This window comes from Melospiza melodia, assembly GCF_035770615.1.
Source record: "Melospiza melodia melodia isolate bMelMel2 chromosome 7 unlocalized genomic scaffold, bMelMel2.pri SUPER_7_unloc_1, whole genome shotgun sequence".
In the NCBI taxonomy this organism is placed as follows: Eukaryota; Metazoa; Chordata; class Aves; order Passeriformes; family Passerellidae; genus Melospiza; species Melospiza melodia.
The window spans coordinates 10,876,172-10,894,031 of record NW_026948497.1 but is presented as its reverse complement, the minus strand read 5'-3'; the positions used below and the strand labels follow the sequence as shown (position 1 = coordinate 10,894,031).

The window sequence follows — 17,860 nt, the reverse complement described above, 5'->3', positions numbered from 1 at the left end:
GGCAAAGCACTCACCAGCCCCCAAAATGAACAGTATTAAACAATAAAATCTCTTGCTGCTCCAAAAGAGATGAAAAACTCACAAAGTCCCTCCGTGAGCTGTAGCATGGCTTGCTCAGTCTCTTATCAGTCTCTTATCAGTCTCTCTGGGGCTGGAAATGCCGTGGCCCAGCCCCGGTGGGGCACAGGTGTGAGCACCTGGTGCTCTTCTGGGTGTTCAATCCAGAGCAGGTTTAGACAGGTCCAAAGAAAAGGATAAACCAAAAACCACAGTCCAGGGAGCTTCTCTTCCTCTGCTAGCTCAAACTGACTAACAGCAAAGGAGGGCTCTGTCCCGCTGTCTGTCCATCTGCAGACAAGAGAGGAGCAGGAATGTGGAGGAGTGAGAGAGGTTCTGAAAACAAACTCCGTGCTTCTTCTTCCTCCCTCTCTGCTCTCAGAACCAGTGTTAAAGGTGCAAAGCTTATTTCAGACAAATGGGGATACGAGCATCATAATTTCACCCCTGGGACCCCCAAAAGACCCTCAGCCTCTGTAAGCAGGACCTGGGAGAGGGGGAATGCCCAGGCCCCACAGCCCCCCCAGCAGCTCTGAGAAGAGGGACCCCCATAAGCCCAAAGTGAGGACACTGGAAACAGGGAACTCCTGGGAGAGGTTTTTGGACTCCTTGATTTTTGGAGGTATTTCTGGCCACCAGACGTCCGGTGACTTCTAGAGATGGACTTGGCCAGTGGGACCTCCGAAGGCAATGCACTCACATCTTGTTTTTCCCCCAAATCAGGATTTCCCATTCCCAAACCTCATCTGGATGGAGAAGGCTGTGAGGAAGAGGAAGATGCCCCAGGGCACTGAGGCAGGTGAGAAGGAAGTCAGTGCCCCTTTTCCCCTCTGTCCTGCTCCGTCTCCCAGCCCAGCACGGCCCCAGCTGCAGCACAGCCCCACTGCTGATGCTGTCCAGCCAGGGATGCACTGGGGGGATCTCCTTCCCCTTCCCTGTGGCACGGAGGCAAATCCCAGCCTCTCCTTGTCCTTCCTCCCCCAGGGAAGGAGCTGAGGATGGAGACCAGGGAGGACAAATCCTCACAGCAGAACCTGGTGGAAGAGGCCATTTTGAGCGGCTCCAGGGCACAGGAATCCACTGGGGAGGAAAAGCCCCGGAGATCCCTCAAGAGGAGGGGCTGCAAACCCAGCCCAGGGTGCTCCGAGGAGGAGAGACTCAGCCTGTGCCTGGAAGGCAGCCAGAGATCTGGCCAGAGCGCTGAAGTGGTGGTCCATCAGCAGCTTGATGATGGCAAGAAGCCCCACCAGTGCTTGGAATGTGGGAAGAGTTTCGGCAGGAGCGACCACCTGCTCATCCACCAGAGGACCCACACCGGGGAACGGCCCTATGAGTGTAGGGAATGTGGGAAGAGCTTCAGGATCAGCTCCCACCTGACTGTCCACATGAGGATCCACACCAATGAACGGCCCCACAAGTGTGGGGAATGTGGGAAGAGCTTCAGGATCAACTCCAACCTGATCGCCCACCAGTGGATCCACACCAATGAACGGCCCTATAAATGTGGAGAATGTGGGAAGGGCTTCAGGAGGAGCTCCAGCTTGAAACTCCACCAGATGATCCACACTGGGATACGACCCTTTGTGTGTGGGGAGTGTGGGAAGGGCTTCCGTGACAGCTCCCGCCTGATCATCCACCAGACAATGCACACTGGGGAGTGCCCCTACACGTGCTCAGAGTGTGGGAAGAGCTTCATTGAGAACTCCAGCCTGATTCTGCACCAGAGGATCCACACTGGGGAGAGGCCTTACAAGTGCAGGGAATGTGGGAAAAGCTTTAGGCAGAGCTGCCATCTGAATGCCCACCAGAGGATCCACACTGGGGAGAGGCCCTATAAGTGCAGGGAATGTGGGAAAAGCTTCATCGACCCCTCCGGCCTGAGTGTCCACCAGAGGATCCACACTGGGGAGAGGCCTTACAGGTGTGGGGAATGTGGGAAAAGCTTCAGTCAGAGCACTAGGCTGATTCTGCACCAGACGATCCACACCAGGGAGAGGCCTTACAGGTGTGGGGAATGTGGGAAATGCTTCAGGCAGAACTCTAGGCTGATTGCCCACCAGAGAATCCACACTGGGGAGAGATCCTATGAGTGTTCTGAGTGTGGGGAGAGGTTTCAGAGCCGATACCGTCTCCTCAAGCATCAGCAGATTCACACAGAATAGAGGCCCTTCTGCTGCCCTGACTGCAGGAAGGGCTTTTAGAAAAACTGCACTCTCGTCACCCACCAGTGGATCCACACTGGGGAGAGGCCCTGACAGTGTCCCAAGTGTGGGAAGAACTTCTCCCAGAACTCTGCTGTGACCCAACACCAAGGGAGGCAGCAGTAAGGGATGCCCAACAAGTGCCCTGTGTGCAGGAAGAGTGTTGCCTTGATTTTTAAAGATTTTCTGAGCCTTCTAATGTTTACATTCTTGTAGCAAACTTTCTCAAACACTTTCTGTAAATAACTTCTTGTTTGGCATTCTTTTATAGAAGAAGAAAAATATGATGGACTGTTAGTTTGTCCAGTGTCATTGGAGAGGTGGCACTTTCACCCTCCAATCCACGGTCGCTTTTAGAAAACTGTAAATGTTGGAGTCAGGAAATAAACTTCCCTTTTCTTCCCCTTGAGAGCAGCAGTGTGTGCGCTCGTGTTGTTATGTGTCCTACAGTGACAGGAAGAGCTTTGAGTGCTGCTTCAACTCCATCGCCCATTGGGGACCCCCACTGGATGGTCCACAGTGACCCTCGCTGGGCGGAGACTTGGTCATCCATGATCCTGGTGATCCATGTTGGGAAGACACCTGGCTGGTGGTCCCCACATCTTCCTGGCTCTCCTTGGGCACTTGGACACGGCCAGAGAAAAATCCATTGGGATGCAAACAGACATCAGAATTTCATAGTGGACAGCACAGTTTTTTACTTTCGACCCCAAAACAGTCTCACCTTTTGCATCCAGTCATTGCTTCGAGTGGCATCCAGAATTCCAAATGGTGTTGGAGGTCTTTTCCAACCTGAATCATTCCATGATTCTAATTCTCTCTGGCCCACCAGCATCTTCCACAGCCAAATGGTGATTGACTGGGGCAAAACCCAGGATTTTGGAGACAATGGAGTGGAAATCTTTCTAGAAAAGGTCCTTTCTACCCGCCCAGGCACACGGATACTCAGCCAGCATGGACACATAAATGCTTTTATTTTGGCCTTTATTTTCTTTCATTTTTCATTATCCTTCACCCAACATTGGGGTAAATATAAAGACATTCAACTAAGACGTGGATGGTGACATTGTGGGACTTGGGTGGGGACATGGTAGGGATGGGGACAAGGACGTGGGTGGGGATATGGTGGGGATGGGGACAAGGACCTGGGTGGGGATGTGGTGGGGATGGGGACAAGGACCTGGGTGGGGATGTGGTGGGGATGGGGACAAGGACCTGGGTGGGGATGTGGTGGGGATGTGGACAAGGACCTGGGTGGGGATATGGTGGGGATGGGGACAAGGACATGGCTGTGGATGGCGATATTGGGCATGGGGGGTGTCACAGATAGAGATGGTGACATGGGGCTCTATGGCCATGGATGAGGAAATGGGGGACATGGCCATGGATGGTGACACAAGTGGCCTAGAGACAAGTCCATGGGTTGACATGTCCATGCCATGGGGTGTCCCATGGCCAAGGACAACACATCCCCACCACCACCATGATACTGTCCCTTTCATGCTGCCATTTATTCCCTGCTCCTCCCCATTGTCACCGCACTGTGAACCCAGCCAGGGACAGGGGTGACATTTGGGGACACTCCTGTCCCCACTCCAGCACATACCTGGGGCCAGCAGAGAAGGGGATGAAGGACGACGGGGATCGTTCCTTGCTTTTTTCCAGACTGAACCTCAGAGGACTGAACACCTGGGGTGACACCAACACAGTCACACCGAGGGGACACAGCTGTCACCACCATGGTGACAGGGACACCTCATAGGGTGGCCCTACCTCACGCTTGGGCCAGAGGTCTGGGTTGTGGTGGGTCCCATAGATGCTCATCAGGCAGATGACCCCTGGTGGGATGGGAATGGCCACTTTAGGGACAGCAGATGAGGGTGGGTGGTGACACTGGGGACACCCTGGCCATGCCATACCCTTGGGGATGACACAGCCATCACACAGGGGGATGTCCTCGGTGCAGCGCCGGGACACAGCAGTGACAGGAGGGTGCAGCCGCAGGCTCTCCTTGATGCATATGGTGGTGAAGGGCAGCTGGGACAGGTCGTCCCTGGGGACAAGCGGGGGTGGCATCGTGTCCCCAAGCCACATGACCGGGGTGGCCCTGGGGACATCTCACCATTCAATGTCTGCAGTGTCCCGGCCAGCCAGGAGCTCCTGTACCTGCTGGCGGCATCGCTCCTGGTGCTCAGGATGGCCGGCCAGGTTGTAGAAGAGCCATGCCAGGCCACTGGCCGTGGTGTCATGGCCTGTGGGGACACTGGGTGAGTGAGGGGACACTGGAGTGGCTCCTCCCCAGTGGCACCTGGGAGCTCGTGCTCACCCTCAAACATGAAGGTGTCAGCCTCAGCCGCGATGTCCTCGTCCGACAGGGTGCGGCCATTCTCGTCCTGCAGAGGCAAGATGAGCCACGGGCCACTGGGGCCACCAGTCTGTGGGCCACCTGGGGCCAAATCCCATCCATGGCCACCACCCTATGGCACCACCATCCCACTGGCCACCAGCTCTATGGTCAATGCTGCCCATGGCCACCACTGTTCCCCTGTAGCCACCAGTCTATGTCCAAGCCTCCCATGGCCACCAGCATCCTACTGGCCTCTATGGTCAATCCTTCCATGGCCACCACCACTCTCTTGACCACTTTCATGCCCCATGGCCACCACCCCAGCCCCACCTTGGTGAGCAGCAGGATGTACTCGCTGGGCTGCCTGTACCAGGGACGATGTGGGGACACTGTGGCCACCAGCATGGATGATAGCAGGACCATTGGGGCCACCAGAATGGCCAGCAGGGACAGTGATTGGACAGGATGGCCAGTGGGGACCATGGCAGAGCCAGCACAGCCACCAGGATGGCCAGCAGGGACAATGGTAGGGCCACCAGGATGGTGTCATGATCCGCTCGTACAAGCGAGGGTCATGATGGTTTGTTAACTGATCTGAGTGCAAAAGCAACACGGAAGGGGATTTTGGTATTAATCAAAACAAATGCACCTCTTGTTGAGTGCCCACAGCAGATGTGATGGAAGGATAAGAAAGGAGAAAAAGGAGAGAGAGAGAGAGAGAGAGAAAGAGGGGAGGAATAGCTGCCAGTGGAGAGATGAAACCCTCGTGGTCCAGCCAATAGATCCGTCTTGTCACGTCAGGGAGAATCTCAAAGTCTTGGTTCTGTTATAGTCCTCCACCAAGGGGGGGAGCAGGTAAGTCTATTGAAAGCACCGAGAGGGAACAGGTAAGTTTACAGACAGTCCATGTTCTCAGCAGTGAGTGAGACCAATTGTTTTCTTGGTCCAGGGAACACACCTGCAGGCAACACTTGGCAAACATCTGGCTTCAGTTCGGCCAGGCCCCTGTGTTAGAGTTATAGGGGTCTCAGTCTCAGCCCTTGGGAGGGGGCTTCAGTCTCCATCACAGCGGTCGTGAGGCAGCTGAGGGAAACCTCAGAGTGTCTCTTACAGATGATCAGTGGGGACAGGTGTCAATCACTCCTGGCCGTGGGTCTCATAGCTGAAGATGCACTTCTGGAGCGTGTCCAGGGTGAGGAGGCTCAGGGGCTGCAGCTCCTCCAACTCCACCGGCCCCCACCAGCTGCCACTGCTGCTGCCGCCCACTTGGCCTGCGGGGAAGGGCTGGGTTGGGGAGGGAACAGGGAGGGGATCAGGGACATGGGATAAATTTGGGGGTGGGACAGGGGTGGGAGAGGGGGAGGAGTTGAAGAGAAGGTGTGGAACAGGAATGTGGTGATAAATGAGGGGTGGGGTTGGGGTTTGGGGGCAGCTTTGAGTTTGGGGTATGGGACAGTACAGAATTTGGGTACAGGACGGGGCTCGGGGTGCAGGACAGGACTCAGGATGCAGCAGTGGGTGCAGGACAGAATTTTGGGTGCAGGACTGTCCTATGGTGACGTTATGATGCTTGTATCCCCATCCATGTGTTCTGTTTATGCTGGATATTATGTTCTGTGCCTTCAAGACTGGCTCTGAAGAGCGAAGTTTTGTTTTGGTTTTGTTATCAGCCGCTCCCCCACGGCTGGCGGGACACAGAGACAGGGCAGTACATGGTGCTGCTTTTGCTTTTTGCTTGGCTTTTTGCTTTGCTCTTGCTTTTGTTTCTGCTCATTAATTAGTTTAGCTAAGCACTCCGAATTTTTCCCTGGACTGTTTTTCCTTTCTCTTTTTTGGAACCACTCAAACCTGCTCCAGACTGGGACCTGGGAAACACTGAGAGTTTGCACCTTGTGGCTGCAGCAGCTGCCCCAGCACCGGAGGGACTGATAACAGAGCGACCACTCCTAAGAGAGACTTTCTGAATTTGTCATCTTTTTCAGAGTGGTGAAAGAGTGTTGTCACCTGGTATTGTTCATTTTGTGTGCTGGGGGTGCTTTGCCTGTTAAATAAACAGGTTCTTTCCACTTCTCTCCAGGGAATCCTTCCTGACCCAGTTGTGGGGAGGGGCAATGTGCGTTTGCTTTCTGGAGGAGCCCCTTTGGAGGTTTTCTCCCAAATTTGCCCCAAACCAGGACAAAATTTGGTGCCCAACGTGTGGGGCTTGAGAGAGAGTGGAAAAAACCCTGTTCTGACTGCATTTTGGTTGCCATTACTCTGTGTTGGTATAAAGCAGTTAATGGCCATGTTTTTTGAATTCATAATGTCTCTTGGGGTGGAGGCTTGCATGCATTTCTGGTCCCTAGGTGCAGAGGATCATTAATGGGACATCACACCATGATTAATATGATAAGGGAAACCAATTTATTACAAAGGCAAGCCATATTTATATTGTTCTCTATTGTTCACACCTCAAGCTGATACATGATTGGTTAAATCCTTTTTACGCACGCATTTTGATATTTCAGTTAATTTTAGTTAGTCTTTCTTCTTCATGCATCTCGCTGTGGTTTTCTTGTCTGCCTTTGCATCCTGAACCGTCTGCTGCTGAGCGTGTTCTCCTTCTTTTGTGTCCTTCAAGGGCATGGTGACCTCACTCAGGTTCTATGAAGGCTGGATTGTGAACATGTTGCATATGTCCATTGTCCTCCAAAAAATCCTCAGCAATCCTCCCGGTGCTTTCTGGTCATTCAAGTGCCCTTCAGCTGACTGGTTTCATGCTTTGAGCTTCAGGGAATTGCCCAATCTTTCTGAAGCTGAAATAAATATCATATTAGTCAACATCTTAATTGTGTTTATATCTCACAGAATTGCCTTTTCTTTTGCCTTTGTCTAAAACTGTTCCTGTGCGGAAATCTCTGGGGGATGGTGGACAGGTCAGATGCTGCTGGGACATCCCAGAGCACTTGGACCTTGGCTCTGCACAGGAGAGCTCTTCATCCCCTTTCTCTCTTTTCCTCCCTCTGGGCATGGAGGGAGCTCCTGACTTCAGTGTGTGACTCGTGTGTGCAAAGAGCAAATCTGGGCAGAATTGGGGCAGGGAGGGTTTGGGGGGACCTTGGGATCTGTGCTGGGCACAGAAGGTGCTTTCCATTGCTCTGAGGCTGTCTGCTGTGGAAAGTGGATTTAATATCCAGCAGAGGAATGACTTTTGCATTTGATGGAACTGTGCCTTCCCTTGGCTTTGTTGGCTGAAAAGATACAGAGGAGCACACACAGAGTTACCAACTCCTGGATTCCAGCAGTGTTCAGATAGAAATTACAACAGGAGGCAGGGTCAAGATGTGTGCTTGCCTTGTGGTCAGCCTTCAGTACCCCTTGGTCTCTCTGGGCCCTTCCCCCAGGTGGGCCTTGGGCTCATTTGGTCCCTCAGGAGCTGGGCTGGGGCTGCAGAGGTGGCTGTGGAGCATTGCCTGTGCTGTGCCAGGGACTGGCAGCCACTGCTGGGCTGGGATAGAGGCTCTGGGGGGATTGAGGCTCCAGGGCAGGGCAAGGCTGGACCTGCCCCTTCCTCCCCCCCACACAAAATGTTTAGAGCCAACAATCTCCTCCAGTCTGTCACAACAGGGAATGCTGGAAGTGAAATCCCAGTTGTGGCCATGGGCACCTGGCTGAGAAGGACAGTTTTGTTCCATAGGAAGGAAAGCACAGAGCCTCAGTGTTTGGAAGGCAGGTGAGAGTCTCACTAGGCCAAGGCCAGCCAGACTTGTCAGGAATGGCAGATTTTTTTTGGGAGCAGTCTTTGGATTTAGGGAATTCTGGAGGTGGAAGACCAATCTCAGCCATGCATGCCTGGAGAAGTAGGACAGTTCTTTCTCATAGGGAGGAAAGCACGGAGCCTTCCCCAGTGTTTTGGGGACAGATGGGAGGTGACTCTCCTGAAAACATTGCCTGCCACACTTGTCCTGGCAATATTCCTATGGGAAAAATTTGGAGTTGAAATCCCAGTTCTGGCCATGAGTAATTAGAAGAGATTGACAGTTCCTTTCCTAGCAAGGAAAGCACAGAGCCGCAGTGCTCCAGGAGCTGATGAAAGGCAGCCTTTGACATTCCAACATCAGCCAGAGCTGTCCAGTGGCCCCTGGGAGGCCAAGCCAGCCAGGCCTGTTCCATGTTCCCTCAGTTCCATGAGACCCAATGGTCCCTTGCTTCCATGTGTCCCTGAGGTGCCATAATGCCCCCTTGGTGACACGAGGCCCTGAAGGGTCCCAATGGTCTCCATGGTTCCATCAGGCCCCACAGAACCATAATGGTCTCTGGGTTCCATGAAGCCCCGCTGTGTCACCAAGGCCCCTTGGTTCCATGGGCTCCAGGGGTGCCACAATGATCCCCTTGGTTCCATGAGGTTCCATAGTGCCACCACGGTGTCCTTGGACCTGCTGGGACTCTCAGTGTGTTCCCAGACACCCCCAGCATGGTTACAGACGCTCCCAGTATATCCCAGTTGCCTTCAGCACACTCACAGTCATTCCCAGTCACATCCACTTGGCCCAGTAAGGTTCCACTTTCCACCAGTATGATCCCAGTCACTCCCAGTGAAGGGAACGGACCGGGATGGACTGGGACAGGCTGGGATGGACTGGGACACCGGGATACACCAGGCAGGATACACTGGGATACACCAGGATAAACTGGGATACACTGGGATACACCGGGACACACTGGGATACACTGGGACACACTGGGATATACTGGGATACACCGGGACATACCAAGACACACCAGGATACTCCAGGATACACCAGGACACCCTGGGATTCACCGTGCCCAGCACTGGGACCCACTGGGAGCAGGATCAGAGCACACTGGGACTCAGCAGGGCCAGAACTGGGGCAAAAGGGATCACAGTGGGACCCACTGGGATATACTGGGAGTGACTGCAACCATACTGGGGATGACTGGGAACACACTGAGAGTGACTGGAGCCACTGAGTCTACATTGGGGGCAACTGGGAAGACTGGGATCACAGTGGATTCCTACCGGGGTCATACTGGGAGTGACTGGGTCTGTGCTAGGGTGTCGTGGTTTTGGTTTGCTAATATAAGATCTCTTTAATTTTGAGATTTTTTTTGGCTAATGCACTAAAGAATGTGGTGGGTTTGGTGTTGGTTAATTACTAATACACTTATTTTTGGTTGTGAGATAGGATTAGGAGAAAGGTAAAGCAGGCTCAAAACTTTAAAAGGGTAGAAAGAAAAATTTTAATAATAGTAAGTAAAAAGAAAAAAAAAGGTAGTAAGAATCAAAGCAAACTTTTTAGAATACTTCTCCCCACAAGTTTTTTTTTCTCACTGACAATGTAAAGAAACTAAACTGAAGATTTCTAGTCAGTTTACTACCTCTCAAAGAGTCTTTTTTTAGTTCACTTAGGGAGAGAAGTCCCTCTTGATAAAGTTATGGAGACTTTTCTACAAAAGGAAAAAACCAGTTTTCTCGTGGTTCTCAATTTTGTCATGAATAACAACTGCCAGGGGAACCTTGCTATCGTAAAATCTTTCTTATTTCTACAAACCTTCCCACAGCTTGGAGATGGGCTATGTTGATTGATGGGGTATTGTTTTAAAGATGAGCTGTTCAAAGGCAAAAGTTCTCATTATCTATCTCTAAAATCATCTTCATCTCTGGGAGCACAGATCTTCATTTTTAGAAGCACAAGACTGTGCTCTTTCTTTGTGCAAACTTCTCATGAGATTACAGCTATTTCAACATCTGCTTACTTTAACATAGAAGCCTTTACCTAATATCAATTCAAACACTTTCATTTCCTTATAGTTTTATGTGTTATAAGGGAAAAGAGTCTTTTCTTTATAGCTTACAAGAGGATTTCAGCTCTAAAAACAAAGCATCTTCTCCCCCTCCCATCTGGGCCTTACTTACCTTCTTCTTTATTACCTTTAATATCTTCATCTTGTTTTTAATATACGTGCATGTTGTTCTTTTCTCTCACTCAGAAGAAGACTGAAGCACTGAAAAAGTTAACATCACGCCTGAAGCCTACCTAACCCACCAATAACTACTAACAGAAAGCTGTGGCTCAGTTGTGTTCAGATCAGCTTTGTAGTTAGTGTTTAGTTTTCTACACCAGCCACAGAAGTCTCTGGTCTCAGCCAGGCTAAGAAGAAGAAGCAGCAGCAGCCTGACAGCGAGATCTTCGCAGCCACAGCCAGCCCTGCTCTGGCTAAAGCTCCGCAGCCTCCCCTGTCTCCTTGCCCGGCAGCTGCTGAAGCCCAGCCCGGCCAAACCAGAGCCCATGGAGAGAGAAGCCAGCAAGCAGCCCAGGAAATAGAAAAGAAGCCCAGCCTGCAGCAAGACGGCCCAGCCCAGCCCAGACACAGAGCTGAAGCCCAAACCGAAACCCAGCACCTCCCTGCCGACCAACAAAGAAAAGAAAAGTTTCTGAATTTTTTGGTCTTTACCATGTGTGTTTCACAAAAGCGTGTCTAGCTTTTCAGCAGCTCAACAGACTGTCAGATACACAAAAAACTTTGCATCACTTCCCTACATTTCCTCCCATTCCCAAACATAACACAGGGGCCACTGGGAACAACTGGGATCAGACTGGGAGCAACTGGGAGCAGCTAGGACCAAGCTGGGAGCAACTGGGATCATCATGGCATCAGAGTAGGATCATACTGGGAGGGACTGGGTCTGTGCTAGAGGCAACTGGGATCACACTGGGAGGAAATGGGGACATGCTGGGGACCAATGGGATCATACTGGGAGCAACTGGCACCACACTGAGGGTGACTGGGATCCTTCTGGAATCATACTGGAAGTGACTAGGGGCAGGCTGAGGGCAATTGGGACCATGTTGGGGCAACTGGGATATACAGGAAATGACAGGAATCATGCTGGAGGTGACTGGGAGTGGCTGTGAGCAAATGGAATCATACCGGAAGCTACTGGGAGCAACTGGGAGTGAGTGGAAACACATTAGGGACAACTGGGATGTACTGGGAGAGACCAGGAGTGACTGGAATCACAAAAGAACCATAAAGGAAGTCACTGGAATAATACTGGGAGTATCTGGGATTGACTGGAATCCTACTGAGCGTGACTGGAATCCTACTGGGTGACTTGGAGTGACTGGGACCATACTGGGGGCAAATGGCACTGTACTGAGAGTGACTGGGTTCATCCTGGAATCATACTGGGAAGGACTGGAACCATACTGGGAGTGTCTGGAACTATAGTAGGGCGGAATGGGAACACCTGGGATCATACTGGGAGTGACTGGGATGATACTGGGATCACACTGAGTGTAACTGGAAGTGACTGGGACCATCCTGGGGGTGACTGGGAGCCACAGGGCCCATGCTGGGAGTGACCTGGGGGGAACTGGGGGAACTGGCCCGGCTGGGGCTCAGGGTTGTTCTCCCCCAGGGCTGCCCTGGCTCCTGCTGCCACCCTGGGCCCCACAGAGCCGAGGGACAGGGGACAGCTGAGGGACAGGAGACAGGGGCAGGGACGTGGAGAGGTAGAAGGGAGTTCCAGGGGGTCCTTGAGCCCAGGAAAGGGGAGTCCAGGGTTTCCCAAAAAGGGGGGACAAGGGTGGGGACAGCAGGGATGTTCGAGAACGAGGAGTTCAGGGGGTCTCTGGTTTTGCACACAGCTGGGGCTGGGGACTGGGAAAGGCAGGAATGGGGGACCAAGGCATTCCAGGGCATCCCAGGGTCAAGCCAATGGCCAGTCTGGAGGCTGGGAGCCATGGGATGGCCGGGAAAAGGGGAGCAGAGAGCCCTGATGTCCAGGAATGGGGTGTGAAAAATGCATGTATTTTATGATTGGCTTTTCACAAATATTAAAATGAATATTATATGTGTTGTATTAGAAAGCAATGCTGTATTAATTTTCTTAAGTACTGTGTTAAATATAGTTTTAGGTTATAAAAATTGTTAAAATAGAACTATGCTATGTAAGATGCTTTGTTTAAAAGAAAGGACTTGCAGCGAGATAACTTGCAGCCACAGGACACCTAGATCTTTCAGAGAAAAAGAATTTATGGCCTTCTTATCAGAAGAAACAAACTTCTTCCCACCTTGGAGGTGCTATTAGGATTAGAGGGAAGAAGTTGACACTGGTCAGACAGAATCCTGTGTTTGAATGGAATTTATGCATCATGTATGAAGTGTATGAATATGCAACGGGCTGTTGTTTTTAAGGGTTAATCCTTTGTTACCAGGGGTCCTTTTTTGGGCCGTGATGCCCAGAAAAAGGTACCTGGACGTCCATAACTCTTTGTTTTTATTGTCTCATATTGTCTTAATTCAATTTGTCCAAATTGTTATTACTCTAATTGTGTTACTATATAACCATCTTATTACTATTAAACATTAAAAATTTTAAAAACAAGTGATTGGCGTTTTTCACAATTTGGTAGCAGAGGATGGTTACTAACTCCTCGCTGCCGGTGCTTTGGGAGAGTCAGAGTGGGGAAGGCGCGCCCTGCCCTCTTTGGCAGCCTCGCTCTGCTTCCCCTGAAGTGACCGACAGACGCAGGTTACGATCTGTGGACAAAAGGAGACAACAAAACAAAGAGAACGGGAAAAGGGTCCCTACAACTGCTGTAATTTGCCCCCTAAGAGTAGTAGTGCGCACGAAGAACCCGGGAAGGAAAAAGGATTGGTAAGTATTTCTCGGGGGGCAGGTACGGGGGGATGAATGTGTGTGAATGAGAGGCGGGCTGGTTGTCCCAGACCTGCCAAGTGAGTGCGGAGTCTCCCACGCTGCACTTTCGACTTTGCGCTGGAAAAGCGGCCAGTAAAGAGACAAAGCGACTCATAAGAGAGTGAAAGAATCCCCGGGGGTGACTGGGACTGGGTCTCAGGGAGGGGTTGGACCCCTCGGTGGTGGGGAGCAAGGTTTCCTAGCCCAATCCACTAGGAAACAGGACAGGAGGGGCTCCTAAAACCTGCTGGGTTGAGGGATTTATATTCCAAGAGCATCCAAGAGCAGGGTTGAGCAGAATTCTGTCCGAGTGAGGATATGCCCGAGAACACTCAGGGTGGGACAACACAGCTAGATTGGGGGATAAAAAAATGCCCAAGAACATCCAGGGTTGGACAACACAGCAGAACAAATGAAATGCCAAAGAGCATCTGTAGTTGTACCACACCGCTGGGTTGAGGGACAGAAAATGCCCAAGAGCATCTGAGGTTGAACAACACAGCTGGATTGAAGGAAAATTACCCGAGAGCATCTGGGGTTGGACAACACGACAGGATTGAGGGAAAAATTGCCCAAGAGCATTTGGGGTTGGATAACACAGCTGGGTTGAGGGATATCCAATAGCACCGGGACTGGCCAGTAACACCTAAACTTGTAATAGGCGATGTGAAAGTAAAAGGTACCTTATTGTTGTTTTGTGGTGTGTGAGAGTGACACACACACAGAGCCAGCCTCAACTTCCTGGGCAGGTGGGAAGGGGGAGGTGTGGAAAGAGCGAGTGACCTGCACACCAGGCTGCAGCTCCCGGCTGGGTGGGGGCTTCTGGGCCCAAGAGGAGCGAGTGACCTGCGAACCAAGCTAGCGTTCCCTGGGCGTGTGAGGGGCCGTAGCTGAAGAGTGTGAAAGACACGCAGACAGCCTCACAGGGGAACGGGCACCAGAGGCAGCCAGAGTCAGGGCCCTTCTAGGGGGCCTGGTGACACTGAGACCTGGAGGTAAACCCCAAAGCGAAAGAGGGGGCCACAAGGACCTGTGATTTCCTAGCAATAAGGATCCACTCTGTGTCTTGAGAGTGTGAAGGAATGTGTGAAAGTGAATGAGAAATAAAAGTGAGTGAATGTAGACGAATGAAAGTATAGGTAATGTCGATTGTGCATTTTAAGCCTTACCATATCTCCTTGGAGGGAGTTGGATTGTATTGAAAAGCAGTGTGAGAAAAAGGGGTTTTTTTGGGTGTAAGTAGTTGAAAGAAAAGTGGTATTTAAGTTGTTAGTAAAAAGTGAAAAACAGAAGCAGGGGACGAATAGATAGAAAACTGAAAAATGAGACAGAAATTCAGTAAGGTGGATACAGGAAAAGAAAAGCAGAAAAAAAATACCAACAGAAATACCCCAAGACAGCACTTTGGGAGTTATGTTAACAAACAGAAATACAACTCATTGCAAAATACAGGGTATGCAGAAGTTGATGAGAAAAAACATGCAAACTTGTGAATTATATACTTAAAAACAGCATTAGAAAATTTAACACAAAAGAGTTATACATTGATTCAAGGTATGCCTTTAGAGTAGCACATACCTTAAGAAAAATTTTAAAAGGGAGATTGCTTAATTAAAGAAGAAAAAGATTAGTACATGAGAAACTTATTTTCGAGGTTTTAGAGGCATTACAATTACCTAAGAGAGATAGCAATAGTACGTATTAAAGGACACCAAAAGGTAAAGACCTAGAAAAAGGAAGAAATAAAATAAATAACTGGCAGATCAAGAAGCTAAAGATGCAGCAGAAAATAGAGCTGAAAGAGTTAATATTAACTCCAAATGAAGAAAAAAAGGGGGGGGGGGGAATTAAAACAAGATTGTGGCGAACAAGATAAATCGGGGAAATAGAAACATCTTGATATGGAAGACAATTAGATAATAAAACGCTTACGAGGGAATAGCAGAGGACGTGTATCAAAAAGCCCGGTGGGATACACAGGCTAGGTGTGATCATTTTTTTAAAAGAACTATGGGTGCATTGAGACCTTTAGAGTAAAAAACAAGTACCTGAAACATGTATAATTTGCCAAAAGATAAATAAAAGGGTGATGAGAAAAACAATATGAGAAGGTCGTCAGTTAGCTCGTCGACCATTTCAAAGCATCCAAAAAGCAAAACGGGGAAAGTATAGAGCTGAGAACAAATTACCTCATCCATTCCCGTTCGTTCCCCCACTCGTTCGCACCAGCCCTCCCAGCCCCTGTGCCGGCTCCGGCACAGTCCGTCTGTCCCGGTCCGTCTGTCCCGGTCCGTCTGTCCCGGTCCGGCCGCCTGGCCCGCGTTCTTGCCGGGGGTGGGGGTCTGTCCTGCCGTGTGCACCGTGGTTACCGCGCTGATCGCACCGAGGGGAGTCCCGTCTGTCCCATCCCCGGCTGCCCTGACTCTGTCGGCTCCCGCCGCTGCAGCCGGGGTCAGTCCCGGCTTTGTCTCTGCCGGATCAGCCCCCGTGAGCCGAGTGAGGGCGATCCCCGCTCCAGCTCGGTCTGCACAGGAACAGCCCCTCGGGCGATCCCAGCCACAGACCCCGCCTCTGGAGCCCCCAGACCCTGAGCTGTGCCGATCCCCTCGGGCGATCCCAGCCACAGACCCCGCCTTTGGAGCCCCCAGACCCTGAGCTGTGCCGATCCCCTCGGGCCATCCCAACCACAGACCCCGCCTCTGGAGCCCCCAGACCCTGAGCTGTGCCGATCCCCTCGGGCCATCCCGGCTGCAGACCCCGCCTTTGGAGCCCCCAGACCCTGAGCTGTGCCGATCCCCTCGGGCCATCCCGGCTGCAGACCCCGCCTCTGGAGCCCCCAGACCCTGAGCTGTGCCGATCCCCTCGGGCCATCCCGGCTGCAGACCCCGCCTCTGGAGCCCCCAGACCCTGAGCTGTGCCGATCCCCTCGGGCCATCCCAGCCACAGACCCCGCCTTTGGAGCCCCCAGACCCTGAGCTGTGCCGAGCCCCTCGGGCCATCCCAGCCACAGACCCCGCCTTTGGAGCCCCCAGACCCTGAGCTGTGCCGATCCCCTTGGGCCATCCCAGCCACAGACCCCGCCTCTGGAGCCCCCAGACCCTGAGCTGTGCCGATCCCCTCGGGCCATCCCGGCTGCAGACCCCGTCTCTGGAGCCCCCAGACCCTGAGCTGTGCCGAGCCTCCCCGTCCTGCCCTGAGCTCCATTCCCTTGGTAACCACAGCTCCGGCTGCTTAAGGAAACTCTCTAAAGGAATCACTTTATTGAAACACTAAAAAATCAGTTAGAAGAAAGCCCTCTCCTGATTCTTCCTAAAAATACGTGAGAAAGGCTGTAGAAGATAAAAATCCAAAAAGAATGGGATAAAGAGATTGGTCTATTTCCATTAAGAGAGGTTCTCAAAGGGGGGTGATGGATCAGAGTTTGTAAATGCTTCTTTGACTTTGTCTGAGGTCTGTAATTTTAAGAAATAAATAAAAGAGATATTTGGAGAATCCCATAGGCATAGCTGAACAATTAGACCAACTTTTAGGTCCAAACATGTATACTTGAGAACAGATGTGGTTGGTAATGAAAATAATATTTTTCTCAGGAAGAAAAGCAATTAATCAGAGCAACTGAAATAAAAGCTTAAGAAAAAGATAATCTGCAGGGACCCCCAGAGAAGACAAAATGCCAACTGTACCTCCTGAATGGGGTTAAAATAATGAGGAGGGGAGTAAACACATGAACAGTTATTGTAATTACATAACCAAGAGAATAAATGAGACAGCATATCAAAGGCGAAATGTGAAAACAAAAGATTTTTGAGAGACAGCTTTTAGAGGGGAAAGAAAAAACTCCAACTAAATAGATAAACAAACTTTAGAGAAAAAGGAAAATGGTCCTAAGTAAGCAGAAGATCTGAAAATCTTTAAAGAAATGGGCCCATTAAAAAAAAAAAAAAAAAAAGTCATAGGCTTTAATTTTTTTGGGGGGGAACAAATACCATCAGGAGCCTGTGATAACTTTAAAAGTGGGTCCCCAAGAAGAAGAATTGGAATTTGTTATAGACACAGGGGCAGAGAAAACCTGCCTGTTAAACGTTCCAAAAGGTTATAGTGTGAGCAAACATATAGTGAAAGTAACAGGGGCAAAAAGAGGAAGTTTTACATTTCTGGTCATTAAAGATGTGGTAATTGAGGGAAGAAACTAAAATTTAGGTGGGAGATGTGTTATTGGTCCCAGGGGCAGGTAGCAATTTATTGGGAAGAGTCTTACAAGTGCAATTAAGAGTAAGAGTTATATCAGAAAATAAGAAAATGACAGCTAGAGTTTTGAAATTAAGCCAAGAGGATGAAGAAAAAAAAATCAACAAAGAAGTTTGGGCTGGAGAAAGAAATAGGGGAAGAATAAATATCGACCCCATAAGGGTTACAACTGAGAGAGGAGAAAGAGAGAAGCTGAAGTAGAGAAGTAGTTAGGAAACTCTGAGATGTTAGAATGTGAAGTGATGACATCTTGGTGCTAGAAGAGAGCAGAAGTGTGAATGCAAGTTTTTTGCATGAAAG

At 50.6% G+C, this 17,860-nt stretch overlaps 1 pseudogene; it reads left to right on the top strand.

The window, feature by feature from the left end:
• The first annotated feature begins 1,364 nt into the window (after nucleotides 1-1,364).
• Nucleotides 1,365-17,860, top strand: part of LOC134432888 (zinc finger protein 850-like) — a 197,787-nt pseudogene continuing 181,291 nt past the window's right edge.